Source organism: Ricinus communis, chromosome 1, assembly GCF_019578655.1.
Source record: "Ricinus communis isolate WT05 ecotype wild-type chromosome 1, ASM1957865v1, whole genome shotgun sequence".
NCBI classification, from domain to species: Eukaryota; Viridiplantae; Streptophyta; class Magnoliopsida; order Malpighiales; family Euphorbiaceae; genus Ricinus; species Ricinus communis.
In genome coordinates this window covers 17,387,430-17,396,533 of record NC_063256.1, presented here as the reverse complement: position 1 = coordinate 17,396,533, position 9,104 = coordinate 17,387,430, and the positions used below count along the sequence as shown (strand labels likewise).

General features: G+C 30.9%; 1 pseudogene; it reads left to right on the top strand.

The window, feature by feature from the left end:
- The first annotated feature begins 3,671 nt into the window (after window positions 1-3,671).
- Window positions 3,672-9,104, top strand: part of LOC125369792 — an 8,301-nt pseudogene continuing 2,868 nt past the window's right edge.

Below are 9,104 nucleotides of genomic sequence, written 5' to 3'. Positions count from 1 at the left end.
TCTACTTTTAATGTCGAATCAGGATCAACTAGGACAGAAATAAAGCATTAGGTCGAACTCTTCTTTGGTGTCAAGGTAATAGCTATGAATAGCCATCGACTCCCGGGAAAGGGTAGAAGAATGAGACCTATTATGGGACATACAATGCATTACAGACGTATGATCATTACTCTTCAACCGGGTTATTCTATTCCACCTCTTAGAAAGAAAAGAACTTAAATCAAAATACTTAATAGCATGGCGATACATTTATACAAAACTTCTACCCCGAGCACACGCAATGGAGCCGTAGACAGTCAAGTGAAATCCAATACACGAAATACATAAAATAATTTGATCTATGGACAACATCGTTGTGGTAAAGGCCGTAACGCCAGAGGAATCATTACCGCAAGGCATAGAGAGGGAGGTCATAAGCGTCTATACCGTAAAATCGATTTTCGACGGAATGAAAAAGACATATGGGAGAATCATAACCATAGAATACGACCCTAATTGAAATGCATATATTTGTCTCATACACTATGGGGATGGTGAGAAGAGATATATTTTACATCCTAGAGGGGCTATAATTGGAGATACCATTATTTATGGTACAGAAGTTCCTATAAAAATGGGAAATGCCCTACCTTTGAGTGCGGTTTGAACTATTGATTTACATAATTGGAAGTAACCAATTAGGTTTACGACGAAATCTAGAAATCGATCACTGATCCAAATTGAGTACCTCTACAGGATAGACCTCAACAGAAAACTGAAGAGTAACGGCAGCAAGTGATTGAGTTCAGTAGTTCCTCATAGAAAATTATTAACTCTAGAGATATAGTAATATGGAGAAGATAAAATTGTTTCATGCACTGACAGAACCGGAAGCACCCCTTGTTTCAAAGAGAGGAGGACGGGTTATTCACATTTCATTTGATGGTCAGAGGCGAATTGAAAGCTAAGCAATGGTAATTCTAAAGATTCCCCGGGGAAAAAATAGAAATGTCTCCTACGTTACCCCTAATATGTGGAAGTATCGATGTAATTTCATAGAGTCATTCGGTCTGAATGCTACATGAAGAACATAAGCCAGATGAAGGAACGGGAAGACCTAGGATGTAGAAGAGCATAACATGAGCGATTTAGCAGATTTTGATTCCTATATATCCACTCATGTAGTACTTTTTTCATTTTACGATATATAAGATTCATCTGTATAGATATCATCATCTACACCCAGAAAGTCGTATGCTTTGGAAGAAGCTTGTACAGTTGGGAAGAGGTTTTGATTGATCAAAAAGAAGAATCTACATCATATTTGGAAAGGGTGGACAATTAGCTAGAGCTGCAGGTGCTGTAGCAAAACTGATTGCAAAAGAAGGGAAATCGGCCACATTAAAATTACCTTCCGGGAGGTTCGTTTAATATCCAAAACTCGACAGTCGGACAAGTAGGGAATACTGGGGTGAACCAGAAAAGTTTGGGTAGAGCCGGATCTAAATGTTTGCTAAGTAAGCGTCCTGTAGTAAGAGGAGTAGTTATGAACCCTATAGACCATCCCCATGGGGGTGGTGAAGGGAGGGCCCCAATTGGTAGAAAAAAATCCGCAACCCCTTGGGGTTATCCTGCACTTGGAAGAAGAAGTAGAAAAAGGAATAAATATAGTAATAATTTGATTCTTCGTCGCCGTAGTAAATAGGAGAAAAAATAGAATTTGTTTCTTCGTCTTTTCAAAATAAAAAAAAATAGGAGAAATTCACTGTGACACGTTCACTAAAAAAAAAAATCCTTTTGTAGCAAATCATTTATTAAAAAAATAAATAAGCTTAACACAAAAGCAGAAAAAGAAATAATAGTAATGTGGTCCCGGGCATCTACCATTATACCCACAATGATCGGCCATAGTATTGCTATCCATAATGGAAAGGAGCATTTACCTATTTATATAACAGATCGTATGGTGGGCCATAAATTGGGAGAATTTGTACTTACTCTAAATTTCCGGGGACATGCAAAAAATGATAATAAATCTCATCGTTAATTCGTTAATCTTAATTCCTAAATAATTAATATTTAAAATTAATAAAATGAATATTTCATTTTAAATTTAAATAAATATTTAAATATTAAATAAAAATGAATATTAATATTATTAAATAAAAAAAGATTGAAATTAATATTAAATAAAATTAATAAAATTAATATTAAATATAAATAAAAAAATAAATAAAAAAAGAAAATTTCAATTTAATTGAAAATTTTCTTTCATTTTAAAAGTTTCATTTAAATTGAAAAGGAAAATATAGATATTTGAATAGTGAATAGTATTTTGTAATTTAGATTTAGAGTAATAGTAATTTAGAATTAAAGATATGTATATTTATTAGTTTCATTTTACAATTTAAATTTTTTTTCTGACTTTTCTCGTTCATTAAAATTATTACTTTATTTATGACATTAAAAAAAAAGAGGTTAATAAATCTTATGATAAATAAAAGAAAGAAAAAGAGAGATCCATATACGGAAGTATATGCTTTAGGCCAACATCTATGTATGTCCACTCACAAAGCACGAAGAATAATTGATCAGATTCGTGGACGTTCTTATGAAGAAACACTTATGATACTCGAGCTTATGCCTTATCGAACATGTTATCCCATTTTAAAATTAATTTATTCTGCAGTAGCAAACGCTCGCCACAATATGGGTTTCAACGAAGCCAATTTAATCATTAGTAAAGCCGAAGTCAACGAAGGTGCTACTGTGAAAAAATTAAAACCTGAAGCTCGAGGGCGGGGTTATCTGATAAAAAGATCGACCTGTCATATAACTATTGTATTAAAGAATATATCTTTATATGAAGAATATGAAGAATATAACATATGCTTAAAAAACCGGGGGTGGATAAAAAAAATGAAATCCACAGATGCGACATTTCATGATATGTATAGTAAGTAGTGGGGGATTATGGGACAAAAAATAAATCCACTTGGTTTCCAACTTGGTACAACCCAAAGTCATTATTCTCTTTGGTTTGCTCAACCAAAAAATTACTTTGAGGGTCTACAAGAAGATCAAAAAATAAGAAATTGTATCAAGAATTATGTAAAAAACAATACAAAAATATCTTCTAGTGTTGAGGGAATTGCATGTATAGAGATTCAGAAAAGAATTGATATGATTAAAGTAATAATATATATGGGATTCACAAAATTATTAATAGAAAGTAAACCTAAACGAATCGAGAAATTACAGATAAATGTACAAAAGGAACTAAATTGTGTGAACCGAAAACTCAATATTGCTATTACAAGAATTTCAAACCCTTATGGGCACCCTAATATTCTTGCAGAATTTATAGCCGGACAATTAAAGAATAGAGTTTCAATTCAAACATGGGTTTGATTCACACTCCATGTTCTGAGAAATATTTACCATCCGAAAAGAGGAAAAAGCGGAGTCTTTGTCTAAAGAAATGTGTTGAAAAAGGGCAGATGTATAGAACCTTTCAACGAGATAGTGCTTTTTCGACTCTCTCAAAATGGAATCTATTCCAAACATATATGCCATGGTTCCTTACGTCGACAGGGTACAAATTTCTAAATTTGCTATTTTTAGATACCTTTTCGGACCTATTACCGATACTAAGTAGTAGTCAAAAATTTGTATCCATTTTTCATGATATTATGCATGGATCAGATATATCATGGCGAATTCTTCAGAAAAAATTGTGTCTTCCACAATGGAATCTGATAAGTGAGATTTCGAGTAAGTGTTTACATAATCTTCTTCTGTCCGAAGAAATGATTCATCGAAATAATGAGCCACCATTGATATCGACACATCTGAGATTGCCAAATGTTCGGGAGTTCCTCTATTCAATCCTTTTCCTTCTTCTTGTTGCTGGATATCTCGTTCGTACACATCTTCTCTTTGTTTCCCGAGCCTATAGTGAGTTCGGGCGAGGAGTTCGAAAGGTCAAATCTTTGATGATTCCATCATACATGATTGAGTTGCGAAAACTTTTGGATAGGTATCCTACATCCGAACTGAATTCTTTCTGGTTAAAGAATCTCTTTCTAGTTTCTTTGAAACAATTAGGAGATTTTCTAGAAGAAATGCGGGGTTCTGCTTCTGGCGGCAACAAGCTATGGGGTGGTGGTCCCGCTTATGGGGTTAAATCAATACGTTCTAAGAATAAATTTTTGAATATCAATCTCATCGATCTCATAAGTATCATACCAAATCTCATCAATCGAATCACTGTTCGCTTTATACTATAAGACTTATCTGATCTTATCAATTGCTATAATTTTTTTTCTCGAATAAATCATGAATTATTTTAGGACAGCATTAAAGATCTCATCGAAAACTTACAGTACCGCCAAACAAAGGCTAATAGAAAAAGAGTACAGGGATTCTGGCATAACATCTACGATTGGATTCAAAAGGCGTAGGCTTGGGCAATTTTGTGAAGAAAAATTGCTTGAATAAAGGACAGAATTAAGACAGATATAAATTAAACTAAAAATATTAAGCATAACAAACATTTTGTTCTTGAAGATAATTTTATTTTGACTGAGTTATTAATATGTTATTAATATAAAAGAAAAGATATAAAAATTGATAAAAAATAAAGATAAAGAAAGGTAGATTAAAAACCCTTCTTTATTAAACTTTATTAAATTTATTAAACTCACCCAATCAAAAATCCTTCAATTCTCAAATCAAAAAGAATAGAGGAAATCATATTTTTATCTGATGATCTTAATTGAATTATATATTATGATCAATAAATTGAATTTAATTCTATATCTACACATAGAAAAATCCGAACAACAAGCTAATATATTTTCTAGATATTTGGTGGGAATTGACGAAGAGCTAATACCAATATTAGTTTTTATTAGTGTTGAATAAAAATTCAAATGGGGCGTGGCCAAGTGGTAAGGCAACGGGTTTTGGTCCCGCTATTCGGAGGTTCGAATCCTTCCGTCCCAGCTATTCCTATATATCAAAAAAAGGATCCTTCCTTGTTTGATTTATCATTTAACATCTCCCATATAAATTAATTTCGGAAGTAGATAGGAGTTAATTAGTATTAGTAATGGAAGATATCTATTTCAATGCCTTCGCCGGTGCCTGTGAAAATTAAAACAAACAAAGAAACTACATATGAAACATATGTCGTTTCTTTTAACTAACCTCATTTTTTAGATATTTTATCTTTGTCTTTAATGAATAATTCTAAATCTATCTAACAATTGAGAATCTATCTAACAATTGAGACGGGATTGATTCATATATTCTATTCACTTTTCGCTTTACTTTAGGAAATTTTTTTAGAAAGAATCAAGTCAAGTCAAATAAACTATTCATAAAATGAAAAAATGCTTATATGTATGTATTTTTAGCATTTTATTTTATTAACACCTTTGTTTCCGATTTTGTAATGTAAAAAAAAATTGTCATCCCTCGCTTAATTTTAATATTTAACATAGAATATCCATAATTAATTTCAGTGACAATTCTTTAGTCTATCTGAAAAATTGAATATTTTTTTTACCTATTTATTTTATTTTAAATCCTTGATGGTTTAATTCAAATTTGTATCTAAAAAAGGGGGTTTTTCTCTTCTCTTATAAGGAGAAGATATATTTCTTACCTTAAAACAAAAAAATAATGATATTGGGATAGGCAATTTAAAAATGAAATCTTTTTAATGATTTTTATAAGTTCTTGGGACTCAAAGAAATGTGAGATAGGCGAATCCGTCCTATGGAGTCACTTGAAGATTCAAAAAGAACTTATTTCTTTATCTTATTCTAAATTAGAATTGAAAATAAAAAAATATTCATACAATAAAATATGGGATTAATTTGAATTCTTTTTGACACTTTTTCAGAAACTACCCAATAGAAGTTCAAATTTTTGATTCCTATGTGCCGGTCGAACCAATGACTATTCACGATTCCATAATTGAATCAATTACATACTATTTCAAAACTCAAAGAATGTTACGGTAAAACTTCGTTTGAAACGATGTGTTAAACAACAACGTGCGACTTAAAAGACACGATCGGCTGTGGATTCTTACATCCCCCCTATTATATATATAATTATATTATATATATATTATATAGTATATATATTAGTATATAGATTAATATTATATAGCTCTATATAGATTAGTATATAGATTAATATTATATAGCTCTATATATAATATTATATAGCATATAGCAATAGCATATAGGAATAAGGGTGCTCTTAGCTCGACATCGTTTGTTCTGTTATACACTAGAACCTTCATTTTTTATTGGGTTGTAATGTAAATAGTACATGATGGAGCTCGAGTAGAAAGTAAAGTATTGATTTATTTCTTAGGAGCAAGAATCTAGGGTTAGCCCTAATGAATAAGTTGGAACAACTTCGTAAGTATATTTTCAATATCGAAATAGAAAGGATCCAATTCTAGCAAATTTCAAGTCCAAGAATAAGGTTTGTTGGAATCAACCAAATTCTTTTGATTAAAAAAGTGTATCACACAGGAATCAATTGTTAGTCTGATTCTTTAATAGAAAGAAATCACAAAAAGTGGTATGTTGCTGCCATTTCAAAATGATTAAAGATCACCGAAGTAATGTCTAAACCCAATGATTCAAGGCAAAGATAAAGGATCCTGGAACAAGGAAATACCGTTTTCAATTGTCTCAACAATTAGATCAGAATGAAGAATCAAAATACATTATATATTTAAAAATAAAAGAAAGAAACAAAAAGAAAAAGAAAGGGCATTAGAGATCACTCAATAAGTGAAAAATGAAATGCCTAAGGGGTTCCCTTTGAGCTATTTGAAAGTTATCCAACTTGAGTTAGAAGGTTTCAGATGCTTTTTTTCTTTTTTGGTAAACAAAAAAGAAAAAAGAAGAAGAAAAAGGACTTAAATCATAAGTTAATTGATTTGATGATTTTATGGATCTATTTGACACTATAATTCTAGATATATATAGAACTTCGAATTATTTTTCTCAAGCCGTACGAGGACAAAACTTCTTATACGTTTCCACGGGGGGTCTTTTTTTCTACCTCTACCCCAATGAGTCGTTTATCGAATCGTTGCAATTGATGTTCGATCCCGTAGAGAAGGAAGAGATCTTCGGAAAGTGGGTTTTTATGATCTTTTAAAAAATCAAACCTATTTAAATGTTCCTACTATTCTATATTTCCTTGAAAAAGGCGTTCAACCTACGGGAACTGTTCATGATATTTTAAGCAAGGCGGTGGTTTTTACGAAACTTCGTCTTAATCAAACGTAATTTACTTAACGAAATGCAGGGTGTGGGTAATTCGTATATATATATAGCTTTTTATATTATAACCTTTTCTCTATTACACCCCCCCTTCTCTTGTTCTATTCATACTATATTCATACCTTTTTTTTAATTGTTAAATTTTATATTGAATGCAATTCATTCTTTTGTTTTCGTCATTGTGTATTTTTTTTCTCAATTTATTCAATTTATATTGACAACAGTGTATCAAATAAATATAATCCGATCTGAAGTAATTGGATCTTTTCTGTGGATCTATTTATTCCTGTTTCATAGATTTGGTTTTTTCTTTATTCAAGTGATGGTTTTTTTAGATTTGTTATAATACAAACGTTTTGTTTGATTGAAAAAAATGTTATAAATTATAAAATAAAAGAATATTTTTAATTTTTTTATTCAGAATTGATTAAATTTTTTTTATTTAATTTCTTGCTAGTTTAATGCTAGTTTAATGTTTTGATTATGTCATGTGCTTCAATTTCTTTATTTATTTTGATTCCGGCTGTATCTATAGAATTTCATTTTTTTTTTGGGGGGGGGGTTGCTAACTCAATGGTAGAGTACTCGGCTTTTAAGTGCGGCTAATATCTTTTACGCATTTGTATGAAGGAAGGGATTCGTCCATAGTATCGGTATAGTTTGAAAGACCGCAACTGATCCTGAAAGGAATGAATGGAAAAAACAGCATGTCGTATCAATGGAGAATTCTGAGAATATTTTATTTTTGTCGAATCAGGCCAAACCTTATTTGAATTCTTGGTTATTTGAGGTCTTGGTGCGAAACATAATAAATGAATTCAAGGTTGTGTCGAGTGAATAAATGGATAGAGTCCTACGGTTCCAATTATAGGGAAACAAAAAATCAACGAGCTTACGTTCTTAATTTGAATGATTATCCAATCTAATTAGACGTTAAAAAAAATTAGTGCCTAATGTGGGAAAGGCCTTTAGCCAATTTTTTATTTTCTTTTAATGAGTCCTAACTATTAGCTATTCCCCACTATGAGTATGAGCGGGAGATTAATTTGTAGAAGAAAGAGTCTATTGATAAAGATATTTTTTTCCAAAATCAAAAGAGCGACTGGCTTGAAAAAATAAAGGATTTCTAATCATTTTTTTTATCTATTTATCTTATAATAAACATAAACCAATTAGATGGAAAAAAGAGAGGATGGGAGTCCACTGATGAGTTTACCTATTTCCGAGGTATCTATTCTTTTCTATCATACTACTTTGTTTTCACTGTATCGCACTATGTAGCATTTAATAACCCAATAAAAAAAATCCTCTATCCTTGCTTCCAATCCAATTTAATTTCAAATAAAAAATGGAGGAATATCAAAGATATTTAGAACTAGATAGATCTCGAAAAATAACTTCCTATACCCATTTATCTTTCGGAGTATATTTATACATTTGCTCATGATCACAGTTTAAATAGATCTACTTTGTTGGAAAATTTAGGTTATGACAATAAATCTAGTCTATTAATTGTAAAACGTTTAATTACTCGGAATGTATCAACAGAACCATTTGATTATTTCGCTAATGATTCTAATCAAAATCCATTTTTAAGTACAACAAGAATTTATATTATCAAATGATATCAGAGGGCTTTGCAGTTATTGTGGAAATTCCATTTTCCCTATGATTAGTATCTTCTTTAGAAAGGTCAGAGATAGTAAAATCTCATAAATTACGATCAATTCATTCAATATTTCCTTTTTTAGAGGATAAATTTCCACATTTAAATTATGTGTCAGATGTATTAATACCTTACCCCAT